The sequence below is a fragment of the Thunnus maccoyii genome, chromosome 23 (genome assembly GCF_910596095.1).
Source record: "Thunnus maccoyii chromosome 23, fThuMac1.1, whole genome shotgun sequence".
NCBI lineage: Eukaryota > Metazoa > Chordata > Actinopteri > Scombriformes > Scombridae > Thunnus > Thunnus maccoyii.
This window is the reverse complement of record NC_056555.1, coordinates 21445390-21472804: the sequence shown is the minus strand read 5'-3', so window position 1 is coordinate 21472804 and position 27415 is coordinate 21445390. Positions and strand designations below refer to the sequence as shown.

General features: G+C 38.3%; 1 protein-coding gene and 6 non-coding genes across 8 annotated transcripts in view; all 7 read right to left on the bottom strand.

Annotated features, from left to right (window-relative positions):
• LOC121891148 (plexin-B2-like) overlaps positions 1 to 11698 on the bottom strand; it is a 211650-nt gene extending 199952 nt beyond the window's left edge. For both annotated transcript variants that reach the window (XM_042403917.1, XM_042403916.1), the window contains exon 1: positions 11193 to 11698. The gene's annotated coding sequence lies outside the window, so the exon portion shown is untranslated. The remainder of the gene's footprint in view (positions 1 to 11192) is intronic.
• An 11636-nt stretch (positions 11699 to 23334) lies between these two features.
• Positions 23335 to 23445, bottom strand: trnal-caa. The gene is made up of 2 exons: positions 23408 to 23445; positions 23335 to 23380 (listed from the first exon to the last, which is right to left on the bottom strand). It is a non-coding gene; the product is annotated as a tRNA-Leu (tRNA).
• A 159-nt stretch (positions 23446 to 23604) lies between these two features.
• trnal-caa lies at positions 23605 to 23714 on the bottom strand. The gene is made up of 2 exons: positions 23678 to 23714; positions 23605 to 23650 (listed from the first exon to the last, which is right to left on the bottom strand). It is a non-coding gene; the product is annotated as a tRNA-Leu (tRNA).
• A 1505-nt stretch (positions 23715 to 25219) lies between these two features.
• Positions 25220 to 25338, bottom strand: trnal-uaa. Its single transcript has 2 exons — positions 25301 to 25338; positions 25220 to 25265 (listed from the first exon to the last, which is right to left on the bottom strand). It is a non-coding gene; the product is annotated as a tRNA-Leu (tRNA).
• A 500-nt stretch (positions 25339 to 25838) lies between these two features.
• Positions 25839 to 25949, bottom strand: trnal-caa. Its single transcript has 2 exons — positions 25912 to 25949; positions 25839 to 25884 (listed from the first exon to the last, which is right to left on the bottom strand). It is a non-coding gene; the product is annotated as a tRNA-Leu (tRNA).
• A 275-nt stretch (positions 25950 to 26224) lies between these two features.
• Positions 26225 to 26335, bottom strand: trnal-caa. The gene is made up of 2 exons: positions 26298 to 26335; positions 26225 to 26270 (listed from the first exon to the last, which is right to left on the bottom strand). It is a non-coding gene; the product is annotated as a tRNA-Leu (tRNA).
• Positions 26336 to 26517: 182 nt separating this feature from the next.
• On the bottom strand, positions 26518 to 26628 carry trnal-caa. The gene is made up of 2 exons: positions 26591 to 26628; positions 26518 to 26563 (listed from the first exon to the last, which is right to left on the bottom strand). It is a non-coding gene; the product is annotated as a tRNA-Leu (tRNA).
• Positions 26629 to 27415: the final 787 nt, after the last annotated feature.

Genomic DNA, 27415 nt, shown 5'->3' with positions numbered 1-27415 from the left:
TTTTTGTCTTAGCGTCTCTTTACCAAGCAAGCGGCAGCCCTTTTATTCATTTAATGATTACTCTCTTCTCATCTTTTTTTTTTTTTTTTTTTGGAGAACAACGCCTCACATCTTCCGAACAGACTGACTGACGTGACCCTGAATTAACAGAGAGAGAGAGAGAGAGAGAGAGAGAGAGAGACGGCGAGCAATACCCGGGTTGCTAAACGGTCCTCCAACGCTTCCTACTCTTCATTCAGCAGAGAAATATCTATCATCATAAACTAGTATGTGTGTGTGTGTGAGAGACAGAGTGATAGAAAGACGGAGCGTGCATATGTATCAGCAGTCATGATGATGAAGTAAAGGGCATCTTGGGTAAAATAAATGATGCCTGATGGCTGGGAGGCCTGCAGACATTGCGCTCTTGGGAATTTTTGTGAGAAAGCGCGATGCTGACAAAACTGACTTACAAATTGTTCCATCAAACGAGACAGTGTGATCTGACTTGATGTGATGCATGTTTTGTTTTGTTTTTTTTTCTTCCTCCTTTTTCTGTCAGCTTGTAATGTGGAAGAGAAGAACGGAGAAACGACAGGAACAATTTGCAAAATGTCTCTGTTGCACAAAAGGCTCATCTTGGCAAAAACATCCATTTACATTCATGTTAAAAAAAAAAAAAAAAAAAAAAACGGACTCAAGAGATGCGACAGTGAAATTTCCCTACAAAAACGTTCAAAGAAATTACGTTGGTTCACTTGATTACAAGCCTAATTTAATTCCCACGGTCACTACGTGTACAGAGACCGCTTGTGTATGTTCACAGAGAATTAACTGCTTTATTTTATTCCCGTCTGTGTGAGAAAAGGCTGCACTGAGAAGCCTGAAAATGTGACTACAGCAACAGGAAGTGACCCCAAAACACCAGAGCTTACAGGCATAAGGAGGTGGATGTCAGTATCTGATTAACTTAGAAAGCCATTAATCAATAAAGCATTTCTTGATGAGTTAGTCAGAGAAGCAAAAAGGGTAAATTTCACAAAAAGAGTTCAAAAGTCCATCATGCATTACTTACATTACAGGTTAGAAATGAGATATCTCACACAGAAAGAGACAGATATTAGAAATTTGGTTTGATGTCAATATGAATATGAATGTACCAGCAGGGTAACTGTCAGAATGATTGAATGACAGAATAATTAACTGTCTGTTGCAGCTTCACTTTTGTATTAACATGCATTCAAGCTGACAAGTTCACACAAGGACACCAGGAGTTCATCTACAGTGTAAGGAGTAGTAGTATTTCTCTCTTTCATACGTCTGCATTAACACCGACTGAGCTCATTTGAAGGTACGAAAGTTTGCAGTTTCTTATGAAATTCATTCATGCACATCTGGGAGAAAAAAGATTTCCCTAATTGGAGGTCAGCTTGTAAGAGCAACGCTGTTTTCTCAGCTCTTAACCCCCTCGTTCATACGTACGAGCTCCAACACTGGAAACCTGTCATGAACCCTTCCAAAAGAACGTGCTGGTGCCGCTCACAATGAGCCGAAACTGAAAATTTACTCCTGTGGACGCTGAGAAAGGTTCAACTTCAAGAAAACGTCCTGGAGACGAGTGAATAAGTAAAAGTACTGGAGGGAAATCTGATCATCAGTCAACAGGGTTCAAATTCTCAACATTATAAACAAGCTACAAAGACTTTAATAAGAGCGACATGGGTGGAAATGTTACTTCATCTTGTGCCAACGCGTCGGCCCAATCAGAGCCGAATATGACAACTACTTGCTCGGTGTTGCTCATGAGAAGCAAGAGAAGACACGCCGCTTTCATTTACATGCACTTAAGTAACCAGGTTACTCAGAGAAACCAGGTTGGGCAGGTAACACGTTAACATGAACTGTAGTAACCTCGTCACTGTAAATCCGTGTTGTTCATGCAGCAGGTCAGTAATCAGATTAGGCAGCTGCAGCTAACAATTATTTTCATTATCGATTAATCTGCTGAAAATGCCCTTTATGATTTACCAAAGCCCGAGTTGATGTGTTCAAATGATTTGTTTTGTGCGACCGTTGGTTCAAAATATCAGGTTACCGTCACAGAAAAGCACCAAATCCTCACATCTGAGAGGCTGAAAGCAGCAAATGATTGGCACTTTTGCTTAAAAAAACGACAATCAACTAATCAATTAATCGACTAGTTGTCGCGGCTCTAAATCTCCCCAATCACCGACCTCATTTACAAAGCCTGTTATACTGATTTTAACTGGATTAGAGTCAGAAGACGCTGCTTTCAGACTGTTTTTTTTATATTTGTGTCAACTGTAATTGTGATTTTACAGTTGTACTGGATGAATGTGCTGGTATTTGTATGTTGATGTGTGTTTTTAGCTTCATCTGCATAATTGTTAGTGTGATAGAGACTTTGTAATGGTGTTGCATGTACATGAATGCATGGTCCTTGTTTAATAAAGACTGGACTATACGGCGTAGAGCGAACAGGCAGATGGACCACAGCCTTTGAACGTGTGTGAAATTAACAAATAATCGAATGTTCAGGAGGTAGAGACCAACTTCTTTAGTTTACTCTGTGTCAGTTTCAGTTTCAGTCAATCTTAGGAAGGAATTATTTCAAATATGAGGACTCATCACTCCGTGTAATTACCTCTCATTCCAACCAGTCTTGTCATGCACAGGCATACTCGTAAAAAAAAAAAGCCAATTAGAAACCCGGTTATGTGTTTAGATGGCGGAGAAATCTTCTCTAACTCACAACCACGATTTTACATGACAGTTAGAGAAAGCAGACCTGGTTACTGGTGGATAACAGCACAGAGTCACTAAAAATACACTTTAAACCAAACGGGGACACCTGGATACTAAAAGGTGTGTCGCACATTAATGCCTGCAGTGTGGTTGTGGGTGGACAATAAAACCTTTATAAAGCACAACCAACAGAACGACATGAAGAAAAAGACACACACAGGTCAGCAATCAGTCAGACAGGCTTCTTCAATCACAGCTCTTCACTCTGAGCTTGCTTGACAACAGCAGCATAATGAGATCAACAAATTAACAGCTGGACAAACACAACACAGCAAAGCTCATCTGCACACACACACACACACACATATAGGCATTAATCAGCTACTCCCAAACAAACCATCCAAGACCAGACAGACACATTAAAACCGGCTCTTTTAGTCTCCATTCATAGGTGCTTATTAGGGTTTAAAATGCACAAAAGGGAAACTGCTCTTCATTCAATATAGATTTATGTGATTGATGTTAATGATTAAACATATAAAACAGATGTTTTGCACACTTGTCTGGTGGTTAAATTTTAGCCATTTCTAGTCTCAGAAATATAAATTTAGGACCTTTCAGGCGCTACCTGGAATTGAATTGCATGAATTAAATGTGAATATTTTATATATCAGTAAATTGAATGTCATGTCTCAGGACAAAACAAGACACCTAAGGTTGCATCTTGAGCTTTTGGGAAACAGTGATTGACATTTTTCACCATTTTCTGACATTTTACAGACAGAATAGTTACACCAATAATAAAAATATAAAAACAATCCTGGAAACCAATATCTGAGACATGACTAAGCGGACGACAGTCGGCCAGTTCTGTAGAAATCTGCATCTTTTTCACCTGAAAGTTTTGCAAGTGTTAATACTTGTACAATACTGATTCAACCTCTGTCTCATTCATGAAAGAGTCTACGTTGCTGCTGTTGTTAACACCTACACAGATACCAGCATCTCTAGAAAAGGTCCTCCGCAGCAGAGAAAGTGACGTTTTTGATGTTTCTGTAAGCAGCAGCACTTTTTAATACACTAACAAGACGGAAAAAAACACTACAAGATGAAAAGAAGCGATGAGGAACAGAGGAGATGCAGCTCTTTTACTTTTAGACTTGTGCAGTTTGCTGTTGTTTATTACCGACAGTCTGCATGCGTGAATGTCCTCATTATAATGCAAATAAAAGGGAAAGGAAAACACCACAGCCATGAGCATAAATACATCAAAAGATGTCTCAAAAATCAAGAAAAACAAGAATCTGGTGGATGATCACTGTGCTTTGTTCCAACCTTCCATCTTAACAAGTTATTTATTAACATATTCAGGCATTAATTACAGTGATTATTACAGTGACAATACAGTGATTTTCAATCCGGTTCGGAGCACGTATGTGGGTCATTTTTCAAACCTTTCCGGGACCTATTGTTTTTCTGTGAACTCGCTGCTCCTCCTGTAATTTAAATCCCATCTGGAGCGACATCCTTGTATTTGAAAGAGGATCTCTGAGTTTTTGTCCTTTTACTACAAACGTGTTTTTGCTAATCAGATAGAGGATAAACATGCTAGTACCAAGATACTTTATAGGCCTTTTTTTGGAACCAATATGATGACAGAGAGAGAGCAAGACCCCATAAAAGCTTTTTAAAATATGCTGTTGTAATGTCAGCTATAGGTAGGTACTGGTATTCTCTTTTTAGCTGATATTTGTTTACATTTTGCTGCCATTAAAAATATGCTGAATTAGCTATTAGCAGTTCCTGTTTGCAGTGTAGCCATGGATGTACAGACAACTATCACTGGGTTACTTTGATACTGGAGGAAACTTTAAAAAGGGAAGTTCTGAAGCCTCTTTTTCTCTGATTTCTAAGCCGATTTATAATCTTTTCTTTGCGATGGAAATCTGAGAAAATCATATCCTCAGAAGATGCAAGTCACACAAGAACTTACATGTCTGTTTATTAAGATTTGACTGTTATAACTCTTTGAACGAGGACAATTTTCGACTCAAATTCACGCAGTATTTTTGCCTCATCTTCAACTCTCCGGCGCCCCCTGTGGAGTCTTTTAGCTTTGTCTTGCTGAATGTCCACATCTATTACAGAGCACATCCTATAATTTACTTATGTTTGAAATCCTGTCTGGAACAATGAATTAAATTACTGAAACTATAAATAGTATTTAAATTACTGTGAATATTTCATTGACTGAATACATTTATATTTATCTCTTGTTACTGCATGTCTAATACAAATTATTGTAAACAAAAAAATCCCCCAATGTCTTTGAACCTCTACACAAAAACATGTAAATAAGTAAAAATGGAAAACAACATCCCCTGCCAAGGACGTTCAAAACACACATACACATTCAGGGTTACGTGAACTCACATAAACTGCAAATAAATGACAAACCAAACAATCACTGGGAAAACATTTTGTGTAGCTGAAAGTGTGTGAAATGTCTCTGCATTCACGACCTAAGTCTCTTTGACCTCTGACCTCTGAGGACGAGCTGTCTCTTCCTGTTTTATAAAGAAATCGCTGCGACATGGAGAAAGAAGGCAAAACTTCCAAGTGTTTTCACCCTCTCAAGCTCATCACTTGTTCTCTCTGCCAAATTATGAAGCATAATTTAATTTCAGGCTTTGAGGTTATGAGATGTTTTCTTCAAACAGAGTGAGGAGACTTATTTTTGGAGTTTCAGCACAGGAGCCTACAGTAGGTTTGGACTAAAAACAACCACATGGTTCCAATAGAGACAGAACAAGCTAAAAGACATTGGACTTTGGCTGCTATTTAGAATTAACTACATAATGCATTAAAAAGAGTAAAAACAAACACTGTCTGTAAGGCCTTGTGAATATGAATAAGACAGATCAAACCGCCAACAATCAACAGCCTGATCTAAAAAAAAAAAAAAAAAAAGTTTTTCAGTTGCCAGATCAAGAAAAAGTGACTCAACACATGCCGCAAAAAAAGTCAGAGCCAACTGTGCGGCAGTTAGCAGACGGTCAGTAGAGAAAGCGTGACATCCATCTGTCAAGACAGTTTTATCTCTAACATTGTGTTTTCAATTTCACAGCCTGTGATCACAGATTAGAAGCAGCTAATGCTACAGTATGTTATGCAGACATAAGAACAACCTGCTGCACACACACAAAGTACTTAAACTTGCATGTGCACGCATTGTTTTACACTTCAACACCATGTGCATTTCAATTTCATTTTTAAAAATGGGCAGTAATCAACAGGACATCATTTGTCTGTGCTTTCCAAAACCGTTACACATCACTGATGTTTTATAGAGTGACAACCCTGTAGTTTAGGTCTGCTTCGGTTCAGCCACAAAAACCACTTGGTTTGGTTTACGGAAAGATCATGGTTTGATTTAAAATGATCACTTTGTTAAGGTTAGATAAACATGTGGTGTGGGTTAAATTTACTACTTCCTTAAACTTAGGCGACTTCCGTCGTCATGGCTACAATAATAACCATAGGGTTAAGGTTAGGGGACGATTATAGCAACGTTTTTGGGGTTTTTTTCTAAAACTGTCCCGCGGTTGGAAACAGGAAACGAACAGCTGTCTCCTGTGGCAACGTTGGCCACTGTTGGGTTGATGTCTCCATCCAGTCCTCCTCTTCTGAATGAAGAAATTTCTCGAAAGATACACTCGCCAAGCACTTTATTAGGAACACCTACTACGACCTCAATAATAAACTTAAAGTAGAATTATCACCTTTCTGACAATGTCAACAAAAACTGAACATATATAAGCTTCGTAAAAGTTGAATTTAAGGCAGAGCTGTTGTATTGGATTGCATTAGATTGCACAAGTGTTCCTAATAAAGTGCTCAGTGAGTGTAGATACGTCATTTCAATTGCGCCACTACTCAAACGCAGTCTCAAACTAACTGAAGTTCACAGCAGTAGTTTGTGTTCTCTACAACTCTACAAGTTATTTATGTGTCAAACAACGACTAATTACTTATCTTGTTCAAACAGAAACTTGTAAACAGAAACCATGATAAGATCATATTATTACTTAATGATTTTGAATTATTTCTCTTTCGTATGCCAAACAACACTGAACTCAGCACATTCTTCAAGCCAAATCTGCAACCGATAAAAAAAAAGTTCTGGCTGCCAAGAAGAACTTGCTTAACTTTTTTTCCACACAACAACATTCATCAACATTCATTCATCATTAGTTTGTTTCCTCGTTGCTTCCATGAGTTATGATTATAATTCAGGATTATTTGACTCATCTCCTCACACCATGACTCTCAAAGTTTCTCTTTTGTTTCATTCAGGGTCTACTGTTGGCCTCAGGGTGAGCTCAACAACAACATAGCCTCCTGTGTTAAGACAAACAGACATGTGATTCTGACAGTAGCAGAGTTACTCAACCACTCACTTGCATTCCACTAAAACAGGTTTCTGATAGTCAAACTGTATCGGCGCCATTAATGCACAGTTATAGCCCACAGGCTGTCAACATTTCTCTTGGAGATTAGAGGTTTAGCAACACAAACTGTGCCTTTCTAGCTGAGGGACTGGCAACGTGTGAGTGACACGTTCAAGAATGCGTTTTCCGGTTGTGAAGTGAGATGCAGCAGATTCACGGGTCAATAAAGTTTAACAAAGCTGATTTTTTATCTATTGATTGTGTATATATTTGCTTATATAAATCATCAGAGTTGGAGATGCACTAAATGTAATGTCCCAATCACAGCAGAAAGTTGCACAGAGAGAAGTTTATTCACACGTCCTTTACAAAATAGGCAGTTAGAGCTGAAACGATAAGTTGATTCATCGATTAGTCCATCGACAGAAAAATATTCTGCAACTATTTGATGATTGATTAATCCTTGCAGTCATTTTTCAAGCTAAAATAGTGGAAAATGGCAAACATGGTCAGTTCCAGCCTCTCAAATGCTTTTCTTTATCATATATCGTTGTAAACTGAGTATCTTTGGGACAGCTGAAGACGTCATTATGGGATTTTTGGGCTCTTAGAAATTTAGATGGATTATTTCTTCCTTTTTTGTGACATTGCATCAACTAAACAATTGATTGATTAGCTAATCAAAAAAATAATCATCAGATAATGAATATAATCTTTAGTTGCAGCCCTATACACAGTGCAGCACTGAGTGATGACTTGCAGGGCTAGCTGGTAAACTAATACCGCTGGCAAGCTAACAGCTACATGCTAGCATGCAGGGGAACATGCTAGCGCTACTCAGTTGCTCTTTCTCTGTAATGTTTACTTCTTCCAGCATTTTGTTCAAAGGATTGTACATCGTTTCATTCACTAGTTATTTAAGGGGGTAGCTAGCTTGCTTGCTAACTACCAGTGAGCAAACTCATTAGCCTGGTCGCTAATGGAACAATAAGCTCACACTATTTGTACCATTGATTTCTGTCTCATAACTTTCTGTAAACTAGCGTAGCACCAAGGGAACGGCCGTGTTGTTATTGGTTTGATTTGAGGTTGCAAGTCAACTAACAATTATTTTCATTATCAGTTAATCTGTTGATTATCTTCTCGATAAATCGATTAGTTGTTTGGTCCATAAAATGTCAGAAAATGGTGAAAAAATGTCGATCACTGCTCCCCAGAACCCAAGGTGTTGTCCTCAAATGTCTCATTTTATCCACAACAATCCACAACCCAAGCATATTCGGTTTACTGTCATAGAAGACTAAAGAAACCAGAAAATATTCACATTTGAGAAGCTGGAATCAGAGAATTTGGACATTTTCTCTCAAAAAAATGACTCAAAACAATGAATCAATTATCAGAAAAGTTGGCGATTAATTAAATAGTTGGCAACTAACCAATTAATGCAAACCATTCCAGCAGTTTATACACCAACAGAGGAGGAATAAATAAAAAACTGGATGGTGCACCGCAGTTAATAAGTTATGATGGTTTCCTCTATTTTGGACCTTTCAGCTTTCTGTTCTTTCCAAGATCAGCTCTGTCAAGACGGTTCACCAAAGTTGAACTTGACACTAAAGACTCACTTGGATTTACCTCACAGCAAAAATCAAATCCACACATCACTGCAATTCCATTTTTTTTTTCCTTACAGCACAATTTCACCATTTTAAATGCTGGTGTGACCCAGCCTCGAGGACAGGGACCGAGGGTGAGGACACCTACAGTAAGTTAGCTCCGGTAGCTTATACTTGGAGCCTTGCCCACATCATTTCCAGTCCCATCTGGTTTCCGCTTTCACATCAGAGTAAAGTCCAGTTAAAAAACAAAGAGATAAGCAAAGAGGAAGCTATTATTATGAAGCCTAGAGCTCTAGCTACCAAATGCAAAACAACACTAGCCATACCAGGTTATCAAAAATACCTGCTGACCTTCCAAGAACATGAATGTCATCTGAATACATGAATAAAAAGAGGTCATTGCCCTTTGATTTTCCTTCCTTTAAGTTACTTCTTTGTATATTATTAAATTGCAAGTCAGCCATACCAACCAGTAACTTTCTTTATGCCTCCGAGAAATATTTGTTTTAACTCCCAAGAACTCCGCTCTCCATTTCCGAGTCAGAAGATAATGTAAAACATTGTACAGTTTCTCCCGGAGGCGGCTCAACTTAAAGCTCAGCCTCTTACTAACTAACTTTAAACAGTCAGTTCACAAAGGAGGAGATAGTGTTGTGTGTGTGTGTGTGTGTGGAGGCAAGTCGCTGAAATAGCATGACTTCTTGTGAAACACTGAAAAAGGATTTACTGAAGAGCTTACTCAAAAGAACATAGTGCTTCTGAACTATCGATTGCTTTCAAAGGAGACATTAGAAACATTAAATGAACAAGCAACAGCAGTAAGTGCTGAGACTAATTTTCATCAGTCATACTTACACTGAAAGCCTGAGCCTGCAGTTTGCTGCAAGTTTTGTACTTGAGTCATTTTATTACTCACTTTTGACAGACTTCTTTCTTGAGATTCTGTTTTCATATCTGGTATGTACACCTGAAATACTCAAAAGTGCACATCCAAACTTCCCACTAGCGATTTCCATAAATTAAACATGACACAATGACCTGTTCAAGCAGCCTTGAAACTGCATGCTCGACTGATCCCAGCATCATTTTAGCCACAACATCAGACAACCAGAGTCAAAATAGTGCAGTGCGGCTGCAGCTTTAATGGTTTTATAGCTTCAGAGCTCAAGGTTCAATGTGGAGGCTTTTCTAATCCATTAACTGACACCATGGGCAATTACCTCCCCATCATGTCCAGCAATGCTTTGAAACAGATGGCCAAAAAGATTTATAGATATACACATGAGATAGTGTTTTAATAACCTCTGGAGCCAAAGATTTGACCACGTATACTTCTTATGTGGCTGCTGATGTGATGGTTTAAAGACCTCTGATCAATCAATCCATCAGAAAACATCTATTTCTATGACATTACACTAAATGTATATAATATTAGTACTGATCTGTTGCACTCCCTCAAAGCTTCAGATCCCTTTTCTCACTTCTACTTACCAATTATCTTCCTTGTGGCTGGCAGATTTAATGAGGGAAATCAATAAGATATAATGGCTTTGTACAGCTGTTGTAGATACCAGTATGTTAACACTGGAAGGAGTCAAACCCAATCTGGAATACATTATTAAAACTGTGTCACTCGCTCAACAGGATCAGCCCACTGGCTGAGGCTCCAGATGTTCTGTGTATTGATTGGTCCCAACACATTCCGTCGTCTCCCATATGTAGAGACCGACACACCAGACTCCGTTAAAAAATCAGCTAATTTAATATCTCCTTGCCTATAAGCGAAGGCTTACACCTCTAAAACAGGTGTGGGGTGCTATAACGAATCATTACAGTCAAGTTTGCAGTTCGGCAAACATATAAAACTTCAAACACTACTTTTTCAAAAGTTAAGTCATTCTAAATGTCAGGATATGCCCGCCTTTATAACCAACCCGTCTGGCCACAAAGTTGAATACAGCTCGTTGGGTTAAACGGCATTAATTGAATCAAATCCAAAGGTTTTCCCAAAATAACAAGCTTCTTGGTGGATAGCTTCTATGCCGAATCAACTATAGACCCTAACCGATTGTAAAGCCCTCCATTTAATGTTAGAGTCCGCATGTGTTATTTGCTAGTAATCGATAAATTGTTTAATTGGAAGTTTTGTAAGCGGACTTCGGTGTGACGTATCGGGGCAACGATAAGACATCACGAGTCGCTTACAAATCTTTAAAATCCCTCTAAAGCTTTTCCTGCAGTGAGAAGCTTTAGGAAATTGTTGTTGTAGAGGAAGAGGAGATTTATTTGTGCAAGTTTGCATAAATAAAGCACAAAAAAATAAATAAAAATTATGAATGACAGCGGCGTTTAGAAGTAACAAGCACATGCTGCTTACCTCTGGATTCGCTGCTGAGATCCGTGTTTTCTTTCTATATTCCCCAAAGATATGAAAACGAAAGAAGGTTAAGAGTTGTCCTCTGTTGATGCTGGTCGGACAAAAAGTTCCCAAATTTACATCCTGATGTGAGGAAAAGCCGCTGTGGAAGAGTCAAACTGGAGCGAAATGAACGTGTGGTTGAGCTGCGCAGCTGCGCCAGTCACTGCTGAAGTTTAGTTCAACAATATTCCCACCGACAAAAACAGAAGTGAGACAGTCCCTTCCCACGCCCAGGAACCCGGTTAACTACATGCCCGGCTCAGGTGTAGTATATGACTTACGCACACACACATACATACACACGCACGCACACACACGCACGCATACACACGCATGCAGTTTTTTTTTAACAGCAGGAGTGTGTGTTTTCTGTATCCAGTGAAGCGCACACATCCAGCCGGGGCTTCAGCCAGGAGCTCCGCTGATAGCGGCGCGATACGCAACCAAACTGGGGGAGTATCGGGATGAGGGCTTTTCTTCCTCCTCCTCCTCCTCCTCCTCCTCCTCCTCCTCCCAACACTAAACCCCCAATGCCTGCAGGCTCATACAGCGCCGTCATGTTAGCAGCAGTTCACACCAGAAATAGGATTAGTTTCCCTTCTAAATAAAAGCTATGATTCCCCCACATCAGAACTACCATCAGATATTTTGTCTTGGTGTTGTGGGGCATAACAATAAAAATATACAAAGTGAGAAAAATACAACTACCACAAACGACAGGTGGGATATATATAGCCTAAATAAATTTATAATAAAGAATAAATATATTGTATGTGAAGAGAGCTGTTGAGTTAAAAAAAAATTAAATGGCTAATGTTGGTGCGAATATATTACGCATGCGTGTTGGTATTAATTGCGCAAGATCACGTGATCCAATTAAAACTGTTTCAAAATGCAGGAACGCTTGTAATTTTCGCTTGTAATTAGTGTCAGGAAAAGGAGACAGTGGAGCACGTCCTGATTTCATGCAAGAATCATGAAGCGTAAAGAAGAGCAGTGCTTACAGGTCTACATGGGCTCCGACGAGTGGAGGCCAGGGTTAAAGATCTGCTTGAGAATGGGGGGAAAATAAAAATGATGTTTAGATTTTTTGAGAGTAACAGGACTAATTACAAGACTGTACTAGGTTTGGACAACAGTGGAAGATACAATCCAGAGGTAGGCAGTAATGCAACTTAAAGGATACCGTAAAAACCCAAAGAAGAAGAAGAAGAAGAAGAAACTTGCACCGTGATACACCAATTCTCCCCATACTTTCAGTTAGAATGGTTAAGTTTAGGCACAAAAAACCACCTGGTTAAGGTTAGGGAAAGATCACGGTTGGGGTTAAAAAGTCAAATGCTGGAAAAATGTCCCGTTTAACGGCTCTAAAATACCCGATGTGATGGTAAAAAATGTCTGATTAGTGGTCTACAAGAGGTCTGGCAATCCAGAAACCCATTCCATACCAATAGAATAAACTGCTACCGGCACAGAAAACCAGTCCAGACCAACAGCCTGTAGATCAATTATTGTACTGGTTCCATAGCTGGTACCTTAAATAATAATGTAGGCTACAGGATATTGACTGTATAAACAGAATTTGTAATGTTCAAGTGTAATAAGACAAAGAATACAGATTAGATGTGATGACTTCACAGATGTGCAATATAAGATTATAGATTTCATATTAATATAACGTGTTATGAATGAGGGAATACTACAAAAGAAAGAACAGAGCCAGTGAATGAGAGAAATAAAACGTTATTTTTATTATTGTTGTTTCATTGTTATGATCTAAAGCATCAAACACTCTACAGGTGATTTACTGTAGAGACTCTTAATTTCATTTTCATCCTCTGCGTTTCTTCTTTTCATTCATTCATTACATCCAACTCATGCAGCAGTAAATACAAAGAACAACTGAACAAATCCGCATTGTTATTTTTCCTCATGAATTCTACGCCTTGATTTTTATTACTCATGGCTTTAATTTGCATGATTTACCTGGTTCCTCAGATGTGGTGGAAACACAAACCGGATGCACAACAGGGACTTGTAGTTCCAAGTGTATTTCATGAGATTAGTTCCTCTGGTTCCAAATTACCTGGAACTTTTGGTGGAAACGGGGCTTTTTTTATTGAATGAACACCATTTTTATCGCCCCGTGAGACTGTAATGCTTATTATTACGCACCAAAAACCAAAAATGTTGGATAGATGAAAAAGGGAGATAAAGCTATACCAAAGATTTTATCACTAATGAGGCAAAAAACTTTTTGTCAGGAGCTCAAATGAACATTGAAACATGTTTTTCTTTCTGTAATCATTCCTCCTGTTCATACTGACCATTAGAAGATCCCTTCATAATAAACTTACAATGGAAGTGATGGGGGACAAAATCCACAGTCCTCCTTCTGTGCAAAAATGTATTTAAAAGTTTATCTGAAGCTAATATGAAGCTTCAGCGCCCAAATGAGTCAAATCAAGTAGATATCTTTCAACGTTACAGTCTTTTTAGTGCCAAAGTCCCTCTTTTTGTTACTATACTTCCACCTGCAGCTCAACAGGGAAACACAAAGAGGGAATTTGATGCTAAAAAGACTGTAAATGTGTCAGATATCCACTTGATATGACTAACTCAGACTGCTGAAGCCTCATATAAGCTTCACAGAGACTTTTAAAAGCATTTTTGCACAAAATGTGGATTTTGGCCTCCATCACTTACATTGAAAGCACATTTGAAGGATCTTTTAACAGCCAGTATGAACAGGAGGAATGATTACAGCGAGGAAACTCTTCATATGGACACCTGACTGTTGTTTTAACACACACTTGGAAAAACTGTGAAACTATCCTTTGAAGGTCCCCTTCAGACAGGTATTAAGACATATAAAAATTCTCTGGTTGAATAAATAATGTGTCTTATATGGTTTTTTTCACAAAAAAGTATAATTACGTTGTTAAAATGACATCTCCTCCTTGTCACTCATTTAAAATTCCAGTGTCTATGACTATGCAAATATATTTCATTTCACCAGATGTCTCCTCCTTCAGTGTAAAGCCCATTCTCAGTGTTTGTTCACTGGAGGCTTCAAGTTTCCACATCACACTTGTGTAAATTGAATATCGGACCACGACTGGCATCCAAACTACTTCTGATGTCACAAATCATGCTCGTGTGCCCCCTAAAAGTCAGATTTTCAATGAGCGCTGAGAAACTTTCCACTTTCAGCAGATGAATGTGAAAACAAACTCTGCACATACATCATTCTGTACAGCGAAGCTAAAACATCAAACTGAAGGAACAAGAAGAAAAACACATTTTTGAGTACGTCTTGTTTTGTCCAGAACCCAAAGATATTTAATTTACCGCCACAGAGGACTAAAGAAACCAGAAAATGTGGGTATTTTTTCTAAAAACAATGACTCAAAATGATTAATTGACTATCATTAATTAATCATCAACCATTATTTGTTAATTTTATGATGGTTGACCAATCGTTGCAAATCTAATTTGGTTTTATTGTGTCATAAAACAACCTACACATCACACACTTTCCCACATATTCAAATCACACAGATTCAAATCATAAACATAAAGCATGAACACAAAGAAAAGCAAAACCAAATAAATAAAGTGTTGAAGCACGACACAAGATAAATACACTAAAAATTAAAATAATAAAACTCCACAGTCTAAATCCAAAGGGTCTATCTTCAGTATGGTGGCTGTTTTAGGACATCTGAAGGTGTGGTCGTTTTATAGGTGGTGCAGTTGTAAACCAAAAGTCAATAAAGAGGCAAACAGCTGCATATTTGCTCAAGGTGGCAAAGAAAATGATTCAGCTTGAGCAAAAAGAATTGCACTTGTGAAGGAAATTATGATAATTAGAAGTGTACTAATGGAGAAAACACTGTATTATGATATTAATGTATTAATGATTATCAATAGTATAGATGTGTATTCTCAACTGATCAGTTTCTGTCTTCAAAGAACATGATGTACTGTTGACCCTGTCTTTATATGTTATAATCACATTGTTCTGTTTTTAATGTCTCACATCTTGTTTATGTAGGCAAATTGTTAGGAAAGAAGAAAAAGGTTATCTGAATTGCATAATACACAGGGCCGCCGACTCAAAGAGATGATTGTTGGAAAAAGGGGGAACTAAATGCAAGAACTGGAAGTTGTAAGAGACAGGAACGACACCATATATTGATTATCTTGCAGGAAACAGGCGTCTACAGACAGAGAAGTATGACGGTTGTGTTGTATAAAATGTTTGTGCGAGTCGATCGATGTGCTTCTTCCTTGCTACAGAGCTCAGGAGGCCTATATGCATATATTTTATTAAAGGTAGTTGGACCGCAGGAAAATACTGTGTCTCTAGTATTTAATTGCCTTCGTCGCCTGACTAGACAATCTGATATTTCACCTGCAACGACACAATTATCCCAAAAACTTTATGAATATAAAGAGATAAGAAGTAAAGGAAAAAGGGAAAAGAATAAACTCGGACTGCAGAAACATTCCAGGTGGTCAAAGTTGTCTGAATGACTCATTTGCATTCAATCTAAACTCACCTTCAGCTCTACATGTCAGACTTGTTTCAGCTTCCATTAAGCTGCACTTTATCAGCCAGAAGCTAAAAAAAAATACAGTTGAGAAAATAGAAGTTTCACTTATTGTTCTTGGTAACAAGTCGATATCAAGACAATGTCGTGATGGTTACTGCAATACTGCAATATTCAACTTTTTCAGTCCCGATACCGATACCTGGGCTTTGGGTATCAGCCGATACCTCTTACTGGTCCAGTACCAGTGTTTAATCACTAAGCTGTTTGCCTCACTGTGTGGACGACACTGGGATGATTCTTTTATGTGTAAACGCAAAACGAGGCTTGACTTAAACATTGTTTTCCTAACTTTATAAAACAAAATGTAGGAAATAAATACATAGATATAAATTTGCTTAATGGTTATTTATTAAAATAATGGTATCTGATACCGGATCGACCCATTGTCATCAATACCTGATCCAGCCGTTTGAGTCGGACTGATATCTGATATCAGTATCAGTTTCGGTGCATCTCTAGTATCACCTGCATTTATTTACTTTTTTTCCTGTTTATGCAAACAGAAATACAAATTTCAGAGGAATCAGACAATAATGTGTAATCTGATCTAACAGAGGGGCTATCTTGACAATAAAATGTCTTAAAACAATAAATCTTTTTATTTATATTTTAAGTTTTCATTTTGTTGCTCCACACTTTGTCTACTTATCGCATCATTTCCTGCTGGTAATAAATCAATGAGCAGAGTTAATATGTTACTAATGACACATTTATACTGAGATTCAGAATATTTTTGTTTTATTTTGACTTCTGTGTTGTTTTTTGTGAAAAATATGTTTAAACACAAGTGAGCTTTTATTTTGAAAACACAACAGGAAACGTTGCTTTTCATTCTTCCTGGCTTGACGGTGGCAGATTAAACTCAGTCCCCAGGGTTCACATGGAAAGCTATTAAAAAAAAAAAAAAAAAAAAGAAGCCAGCTACCTCTTTAAAACTAGGAAATAACATGATTTATGAGGTATTGATCACCACAAAAATGTCGACTTTAAACAAGAAACAAGCCAGTTTTTAACTGGAAAAAACAAATACATGGAGCAAACTTTTTTCTCAGACAGATGTTGCACGTGCTGCAGCCTAATCCATGCTTCAGATTGAGACCTACTTTTACATAGATTACACATAGTTTAATTTATATTCATAATAATCTAGTTAGACTTCCCAGAGACATCAAAGTGGATTTATTTCTCATTTTATTGATGCGTTTTCTTTTTCATTTCACCTCACAATTTTCTAGACATTTCAGATCGAAGCAATCCAAGTAAATGTTCAGAGAGGTCTGGGAGAGCGGTCGCGCTGTCAAGCCCAGTTAAGCGTGCAGTCGCCCCTGCTGCTAATTCGAGGGCTTGGCGGGGCACAATGGAGGCTTTGTTGCTGGAGAATTTGTCTGAGAAGTAATCCTTGACACTGGGCCATTCAGGGGCCCTAACCTTTTGTTTCATAAGTCTCCTGAATGTTACAGTAGGCATCGCTGCATTAGAACAACTTAAAGTGCTACGAGTCGCCTGGTATGGCAGGAATTGATTTATGTAGCATGGAGTGAGCTGTGATTGTGCACGAGTGTGTGTTTTGGAGAAATTGAGTGTGGGAAGGTCAAGGGTCATGAGCAGGCAAAGAAGTTGAAGTCAAGATACACACACACACACACACACACAGTATTACATGTGTCCAGAGCCTTAGAGCTTAAATTTTGTTGACTCTGCCACATGGTTACACTGTCGTTACTAGGGCTGTAGTCAACCAAAGAAAATCTTGGTCGACTGAAATCGTACATAATCGTACATAATCTTTAACTAATCGATTAGTTAAAGATTAGTAGAGTGGGGGGGGGGCAGAGTGCACCGTGAACTCAGCAGCCACACATTTCTCTGTTTTCTCTACTCCTCTGTTTTGTGTCTTCAGGTTAGGCTAACCCATTGTTGCTAACTTTGGAGCTAACTCTCTTCACTTTTCCAGCATTTGGGGAAACAACAGACGTGACTTTTTAGCATTTATTAACTGACACACTGTAGTTTGTACTGTACATTTACTGCCAGACTGACAACTTACTACTAACCACTCTTTCCCACCCGCTACGCAAACATACTATGCAATGCCGTATTCCTTAACAGTTAGGCTACCAATAGTTTCCAAGTCAACGAGACAGAGGTTGACTCAGCGCTGCACAGAGACTCCCAAATGCTGTTGATTTCTGAATGAATGGATATTTGGCGTTAATTTCGGCAATAAAAAATGTTTTTTTGGCCTGGCGGTGGTTCTTGTGATAATTATCTGAGAAACACTGATTCAGTAAATGTTCAGTTAGACCCAGCAGTCTCCATTAGGTTGGGCGAGTTCAAAGTTGTTTCACAGGTAATTCGTTAGTCTGTCCCTCCCGCCGCAGGAAATAATGGATTACTCCTGGAAAGCTGTTGATGTAGCACTTTTCTCTTTATGAGAGTAACACGGAGATTATTCGACCAATGAGAATTTAGTCGGATGAGAGCATATCGACCAACTAATCGACCAGTCGACCAGAAGACTACAGCCCTAGTCGTTACCTTAAGTTTCAACTCAATTTCAATTTTCAGTTTTATTTATATAGCACCAAATCACAGCAGAAGTTATCTCAGGGCACTTTTCACATAGAGCAGGTCTAGACAGAGACCTGACATTCCCCCATGATCAAGGAAGGAAAAACTCCCCTTTAACGGGAAGAAACCTTGAGCGGACTCTGTGATAGGATGTGATGGTCAGTGGGGTCAAAAGCAGCGCTAAGATCTAAGAAGACCGGTAGAGAGAGAGAGGTCCTTTGTCCAATGCAATCAGAGGGTCATTTGTAACTTTCAGCAGAGCTGTCTCTGTGATATTATGTGCTCTAAATCCTGATCCTCAAATAAACTAGACTAGGAAGTAAAAATAGCAATATCCCAGTATACAAATGTTCCTTTCAAAGTCAAAGTCTTGCATTCAAAATGTTACTTAAGGCAACAACAAGGCAATTCAAAGTGCTTTACACAAAACATAAAAGGCATTAAGACAAAATTTAAAAGAAACACAAGGCTTCATGAAAAGACACATTTACATAGAATTCAAAATATAATAAGACGGATAAAACAGTAGAATAAAAGTTGCAGTGCAGTGCAACTTAGGAATAAAAAGGCCCATATTGGATTGAATAAAAGGCAAACAGAAAAGCCTTGATTCAAAGGAACAGAGTTGCAGCAGTTTGCTCCAGATATGTGGTGCATAACCACACTTATTGTAAGTAACAGTAAACATACTCATTATGCAAAATACACATACTGTATACTGTGCCTGTAAAAAGCATTCACCCCTCTTGGACGCTGATCTATACAAAGTGATCCAAATTGATTGCAAATATAAAATACGTTATCCATTTTACTTGTTAAATCTAGATCTGAAAGGCAACTTTAGCTGTGAAATACTTCTACAAAGTAGCATAAAATGGAAATACTCAAGTAAAGTACAAAGAAGTTCTTGAATGTGGGAGCTGTAGTTTTTTTATGATTAACATTTTATTAATTTTGCCTTTTAAAAGAAGCACAAGAAGAATAAAAATCATGTCTATACTTATATACAGAACATACCAACACATACAGTATATATACTCACATACATGCATAATACTAAATATCATAAGGGAAGATTACTGAATAAATGAATAAACATGTTTCATTCTGTTGGTAATTATTACAAGTATATATCCCACAACTCTTCTCACAATCTATGATATTAACATTTTCAAATATATATTTTTATATATAACATACAAATCAAGGAGGGAAATATATCAGATCATTTCATCTTATTTTTAAACTATAACTCTCATATCAATCATCTAATCTTCATCTTCCCAAACATCTGACATCAGAAACAGATGTCAGATATTTATGCATTTATATATTTAGGTAGCGCTAATCAATAAGCCAATTAAACTTTTTTCTTCTCCACGTATATTGATTTTTTTTCTTGTTGTTTGTGTGTATTTGTTTGATTTTAACCTGTGCAAATAAATAAACTCAAACCAAACTCAATTTACATTTTGTAGTTTTTTATGACTTTATTATATTTGGGAGCTGTAGTTGTTGAATGCTGGTTGCACGTGAATCCTCGACTGGTTTTGAATGGGACACTTATCAATAACAACACACACAAACACACACACACACACACACACACACACAGTAAGGGTGTGAGTGCCACCATGTGTCGGTCATGTTACACTTGTTACACTGATTCTGACTCATTAACTTCACTAAAACATTGGCTGACTGACTGATCAGTCTGGCTGACAAACTACTTCCTGGTTGGCTGACAAACTGCCCATCTGTTCATCTGATTGGATCATTATCTGTCTCGTGTTTGTGTGTGTGTGTGTGTGTGTGTGTGTGTGCATTTGAATTGCTGATCGAATGTCTGCTTGGCTGACAGTCATTGTTTTTGGTTTGCAGGGTTGACTGGTTGACTAAGTGAGCTGTTTCACAGAGCGCTGGAATGAGCGAGCTGTCTGTTTGTGTGTTTACACTGATTCCAACAAAGCTCACGCAAATACAAACACACACAGACGCACACACTGCCTCTCATGCTCTACCATGCGGACCTAAGCAAAGCTTGTTTGTAGTGTTTGGCCATGTTCAGGCTGACCAACCTTAAAGGATAAAGCGGCTGATCTTCTATATTTTTCTTATTGTCAACATGTGCAGAAGCAAACCAACATGCCACTGCACTGGGTGACATATTCCTTCATCATGAGGACATTAGTTTGTTTAGAAACGGCTCCAAAGACTACAGTTTCAGTCTCAGGAGAGTAATTCTATGTAAGGCGCAGACGCCACTGAGCATGTGCAGGAATGCAGTTGTGTTTACAGTTTCAATAGCTTGTTGTGCTACATATTTGTACATTTCTCAAAGAACTTCAGTACAAAATCAACAAAAACCATCCTGACAACCAAATGCATTAGATTCAGTCTGGACTGCCATTTTGGATTAGAAGCCTTCAGACAACAAATAATCATATTTCCCAGAAATATCTGATTTGCTATAATCCAGTCACAGTCATCCAATTCTGCAGAGGTGATGAAAACTACATGGTTGTTTATGGAAGAAAAAAAAATCTGAAATGACCAGGAATCCTTAATATCAAATACTGGCAACTTTAATCAGCATTTTCCTTTAAAACTCACGCTCACATTTTCTCTACTTGTTGAAAACTTAAAGTGTAAAGTCAAGGGGATGCACTTCTTGAGAGTAGCAAAGTGTGCAAAATTAAATAAAGAGTGTAATGTCACATTTCTCCATCTTGTTTGAAGTTTGCTTTCTTGTTTTGTCGTTTCTTTGTCTCACTCCCTCACACATGCAGCGCTAAGCCCATCTGCCCTCACTCAAAGCCTGATGTTGACCCCGTGACCTTCGCCCCTACTGTGTGTCTGGTGACCTTTCCACATGCCAGCGAGTCTGGTCAGTCATCTGTAGATAATGCATTCCTGCTAACTGCCCGTCTCTCTATCTCTCACTGTTATTATAACTGTATGAAAGCTGGATGAAATGACGAGGGAAACAGAGAACAATCCCTAAATCACATCTGCAACCAAAAAAAATATTTGGATTGAAGGAAAAAAATGTTGCAACATTTTAAAACATCATGACAACTTGCCAAACAAACTGCATAAGAAGAATGGAGGATAAATCCACTGGTATGAATAAACAGACACAACAGCATATACAGCAGTTGTTTACATCATTCACTACATCACTAGAGACTCAAAAATTAACACAACAAGAGTGGAACAACATCCGTGTCCACAATCTATACCAATATGTTTATTTATTTTACTGTTTTTAATACATATTGCTGGAAAAATGTCAAAATAATGTGCTCAGCTGGATAGAGACTTGAGCTGCTGCATCATAAAAAATGTATTTTATGCAGCTTGTCATTATTCAAACCCACAGACATTTATTTTAAATTCTAGTAGAGACCCCAAAGTTTCCAACAAATGTACGTCAAGCTGAGTTTTGGTGAAATGTGTATTGATGAACGGAATATTTATCACCATCTTGACTTGAATATTTCACAAAGAGAAAAGAGAAAATTACATATCGGTTGAGAAAAAAAAGAGGAAAAGACATTCCTCTTATTAATTAATCTTAGTAATTTTCTTACTTCCCCATTAATGGTCCCACCACTACCTCTCAACTGTTGTACTAATAGTGTTTCTTTGGTTATCTTAGTTACATTAGGTGTACTGTACATTTTTTATGTGTTGATGTTAAAAAGCAAAATGAAATATTCCCAAAAACAACAACTTTGAAGCCATTTTAAGAAACCTAATAATTTAAAGGGGAAACACTGGTTCACAAGGTTAAAGTAACAAAATAATTTCCATTAAAACGATGCAATTTGGTGTTAATTCTAAGGAACATATAGGGTTATTTTAATTTTGCTGGTTGTTTTAAATTGTCCTTAAAGGAACTGCAAAAATCTTAATGACTGAAAAACTGACAGAGATCTCTTTAAACCCAAGTAAATATGAATTAATTATTCATTTATTATTGGAAACTTTACTTTCCAAATATATAAATAAGAATTGTATACCATAGGCAAAGTTTATTATGTTCTTTTAATCTTGTATCAAGTTCTTTCAACTACTGACAACTTAAATCATTGTTGTCCTTTAAAACTCAACCATTCCGGTTTTTGTTAGTGATGTTCATGGCAGACGCCTTTGTCAGGAGTGGGATTTGAACACACGCATCCATTAGGAGAGCAGAAATCCCTTTGCACACGGAAGAGTGATGCCTTGAGTCTGGTGCTTTGGACCAATCCACCACCCTGACCACTGAGGTGTGAAATTAACCAGTGTCAGTCTGTACTTTATAAAAGCCAGACAGAACAACCATTTTGGATTGACGACCAAAGATTTCAGCAGCTTTCCTTCATGATTGTCAACTTTCTTCTGGACATCCCAAAATCATATATTATAGGGGGGGATTTAAAACAGTAAATATTCTTGTCCCACAAAGACGAGAACGAGTAGTTTCTCACTGCTGAAAAAAGCAACTTTCTATGACTGTGTTATCAAGTTACAGGCATAAAACTTGGATCAGGGGTGGGATTTGAACCCACAACTCAGTAAAGAGACTTGAAGTGTGTTTGTTCAGGAAGGAGATGACTCTTGAGTCTGAAGCCTCAGACCACAAGGCATCCTGATAGTTGAGGGTCAAAGTTAATCACAGTAAAACTATGATTACCTTTATAAAAGCTAGCTAGAACCAGTATTTTGGATTGACAACCAAAGGTTTCGGGAGCTTTCTCCCACAATTGTCAAATTTCTCCTGGACAGCCCAAATTTGTATAGTATAGAGGGGTTTAAGACACTAAATGAAATGTCTCCTTCTGGTCACACACTGATAAGGAGAAGCTTTTCACTGCTGAAGAAAGGCAGTTTTCTATCTTGTAAAGCTAAAGGCATGAAATCTGTGTCAGGAGTGGGATTTGAACCCACGCCTCCATTAGGAGACCAGAAGTCCCTTTGCTCAGGAAGGAGAGAAGCCTTGAGTCTGGCGCCTTAGACCACTCGGCCATCCGGACAACTGACATCACATATGAACCATAGTGAGCCTGAATTTCATAAAAAGCCATGAAATTATAAAATCAAAGTTACATTCTGCCAAATATCAACACATTTAATCATTATTGTCACTTAAAACTCAACCAGTTTTTGATGGTGAAGTTTAAGGAAATAGTCAGTGTCAGGAGTGGGATTTGAACCCACGCCTCCATTAGGAGATCAGAAGTCCCTTTTCTCAGGAAGTGGATGTCTCTTGAGTCTGAAGCCTTAGACCACTCGGCATCTTGACAGCTGAGAGTCAAAAGCTAGCTAGAACCAGTATTTTGGATTGACGACCAAAGATTTCAGCAGCTTTCTATCATGATAGTCCACTTTCTTCTGGATTGTCCAAAATCTTAAGTATAGGGGGATTTAAGGCCGTTACTGATTGTTCGGTCTCACCAGCTGACCACATGTGTCAAGACTTTAAGAAAAACAAAGAGTCCTTGGTTGCTCACACCCAAGTGTGAACTCCCCTGATAGACCCAGGTTAACAAAACCAGAGATTCCCCTCTTCTCCCTCTCTTTCCCCTCACAGCTCTGCTGCTCAGCTTCCTGCTCTCTTGTGTGGCCTGCTCACAGCAGACACACACAGAAGTATTTTCTTTATGGCAGAAGATGCGAGAGTCTGCCTAAGACTCAGTAACTAAGTTATCTAGTGCCAGCAGCTACCACACAAGTCACAAAGGAGTGACCTGGGCCCTCTGACCTGCATGACTGGAGCACCGACTACCCAGCAAAGCCTGCATCCTTCAGCCTTGGAGCCAAACTCCTCTCAGCCTGACTCATCCACGCATTCGCCAGCTACGAAGCAGAACACCACAAAGCATCTCTTTCTCCATGGACTTGGTAACAACAGGGCATAGCCTAGCTAAATATAGCATAGCATAGAATGGCTAAGCATAAACTGTTAACCTTGTTGATGTACATGCACTGATTTTGGTTCAATGTTGTCCACTGAGTTTTACTGTTGTGATGCATTTCCATTGTTAAACTAGAATAGCGATACTGCTTAGCTAAGATTAATTTATGCTTCACATATGTTACATCCAGTAACTAGGCCTTGCATGCAACTAACCTCTTCTTAACCTGGCACCTTTAGCCTACACCAGTTGGTCTTGACCAGAGAACCACACAGTTAAAAGGTTTAAAACTTTGCACACTTTGCTTCAGGCAGCACATGTGGTTCTAGACACCATATCTGATATCTGCTTTGCAAAGAACTCCCAAATCCTTCAACCTTAACTATCTATTGATATGGTGATTTTGTTTGTAGTTATTGAGTTAATTATTAATCAAAGTTCCAAATTGATAGCTCAGTGAATTTTGAGATGGAGACTTTCGCCATCTTTTGCCCTGACCCCAGGGTGCTGCCCTGTTATCATTAATTCTTATTAATAATTTCTATTGATTTTAATAATTATCTTTAATAATCATTAATTATTGCTAATAGTCAGACCTGTAGCCAAAGCCCAACATGATCGTTTGTCCAAAATTGTCATTCAATTGTGATCAGAGCTGAACTAAAACTACATGGTTGTCTTTAAAATATTTACCTTGAAATCCTTTTTTAAAAGGATACTGACAAATATCAACTACTGACAACTTTAATCAGTGTTTTCCCTCAGCTCAGTCACTCAGCTTTGAATATTATGTTTATAATATTGTTCCACAATGCAACAGTTCAATTAAAGAAGCTTCTGGTAAGAAAGAGCTCTCTATTACTGTATTATCAAGCTTCAGCCCTTAAATCTTTGTCAGAAGTGGGATTTGAACCCACGCCTCCATTTGGAGACCAGAAGTCTTTTGCTCAGTATACTCAGTAAGCATTAGAGCCTTAAGTCTGGCGCCTTAGACCACTCGGCCATCCTGACAACTGTATCTTATAGTCAACCACAGTCAGTGTGGACTGCTAGATTAGCTAGAGGCAGTATTTTGGATCAGCGATGTGAAACGCGGCATGAAATGATCAAATAAAAGCCAAATTTATGTTCTGCCAAATATCAACACATTAAATCATTAATGTCCCATAAAAGTCAGTCACTTACTTTTTGATTGTGAAGTTTAAGGAAGAATTCATTGAGTCTGGCGCCTTAGACCACTTGGCATCTTGAAAGCTGAGGGTCAAAGATAATCATAGTAAAACTATGATTACGTTTATAAAAGCTAGCTAGAACCAGTATATTAGATTGACGACCAAAGATTTCAGCAGCTTTCTATCATTGTTGTCCATTTTCTTCTGAATTGTCCAAAATCTTAAGTATAGGGGGATTTAAGACTGTTACTGATCATCTGTCCAAAAGTGTCATCCAATGGTGATCAGAACTGAAGCTACATGGTTGTTTTTTCCTCTAGGCTTTAGTGCTTAAATCTGTGTCAGGAGTGGGATTTGAACCCACGCCTCCATTAGGAGACCAGAAGTCCCTTTGCTCAGGAAGGAGAGAAGCCTTGAGTCTGGCGCCTTCGACCACTCGGCCATCCTGACAACTGACTTTCAAAGGTAATCAGTTTCAAACTGTACTTTATAAAAGCTAGCTAGAACCAGTATTTTGGATTGACGACCAAAGGTTTCAGCAGCTTTCTCACACAATCGTCAAATTTCTTCTTGACAGCCCAAATTTGTATAGTATAGAGGAGTTTAAGGCACTAAATGATTATATTTGCCAAAAAGTTATCCTTGTCACACACTGATAAGGAGAAGCTTTTCACTGCTGAAGAAAGGCAGCTTTACGTCTATTAAAGCTAAATGCACGACATTTGTGTCAGGAGTGGGATTTGAACCCACGCCTCCATTAGGAGACCAGAAGTCCCTTTGTTCAGGAAGGAGTGAAGCCTTGAGTCTGGCGCCTTAGACCACTCGGCCATCCTGACAACTGAAGACACAGATGAACCATAGTGAGCCTGAACTTCATAAAAAGCTAGCTAAATGCGCCATGAAATGATCAAATAAAAGCCAAATTTACGTTCTGCCAAATATCGACACATTCAGCCATTGTTGTCCCCTAAAAGGCAATCATTTACTTTTTGATTGTGAGGTTCAAGGAATAACTTGTTGTCAGGAGTGGGATTTGAACCCACGCCTCCATTAGGAGACCAGAAGTCCCTTTGTTCAGGAAGGAGAGAAGCCTTGAGTCTGGCGCCTTCGACCACTCGGCCACCCTGACAACTGACTTTCAAAGCTAATCACTTTCAAACTGTACTTTATAAAAGCTAGCTAGAACCAGAATTTTGGATTGACGACCAAAGACTTCAGCAGCTTTCTACCATGATAATCACCTGTCTTCTGGATTGTCCAAAATCTTTAGGTATAGGGGAATTTAAGACAGTTAATGATCATCTTTCCCAAAGTGAACAAAAACAACATGATTGTCTATCAAAGAATTAACTTGAAATCCTTTCTTTTTAAAAAGATACTGACAAATATCAACTTGACTCCCCTTAAGTGTAATGATGATTTACAACAGTAAATAATCATATCTCCCTAAATCTCTTATTTCCTGCTCAGTCAGAGTCATCCAGTTGTGATCAGAAGTGATCAAAACCATGTTGTTATTGATAGAAAGATCTAAATCTGAAATAACTTTAAATATTGTCTTATTTATTTTGTAGATACTGACACATATCAACATGCTTAATCAGTGTTGTCCCTCAGTTTTTTAATATTATGTTCATGGACTTTCCTGTCCCACAAGGCAAGAGACTTCTCACATTTGGAAAAAAGTCTTCGAATTCCCAATACTTTATTATTATGCTACAGTAAAACACGGCTCCATTAGGAGACCAGAATTCCCTCAGCTCAGGAAGGAGTGAACACTTGAGTCCGGTGCTGTAGACGACTCAGCCACCAAGACAACTATGCAGTAATGTTACCATAGTAATCGTCTATCTCTCAGTCTATCTAAATCTATCCATCCATCCATCCATCCATCCATCCATCCATGGGAATGAGGG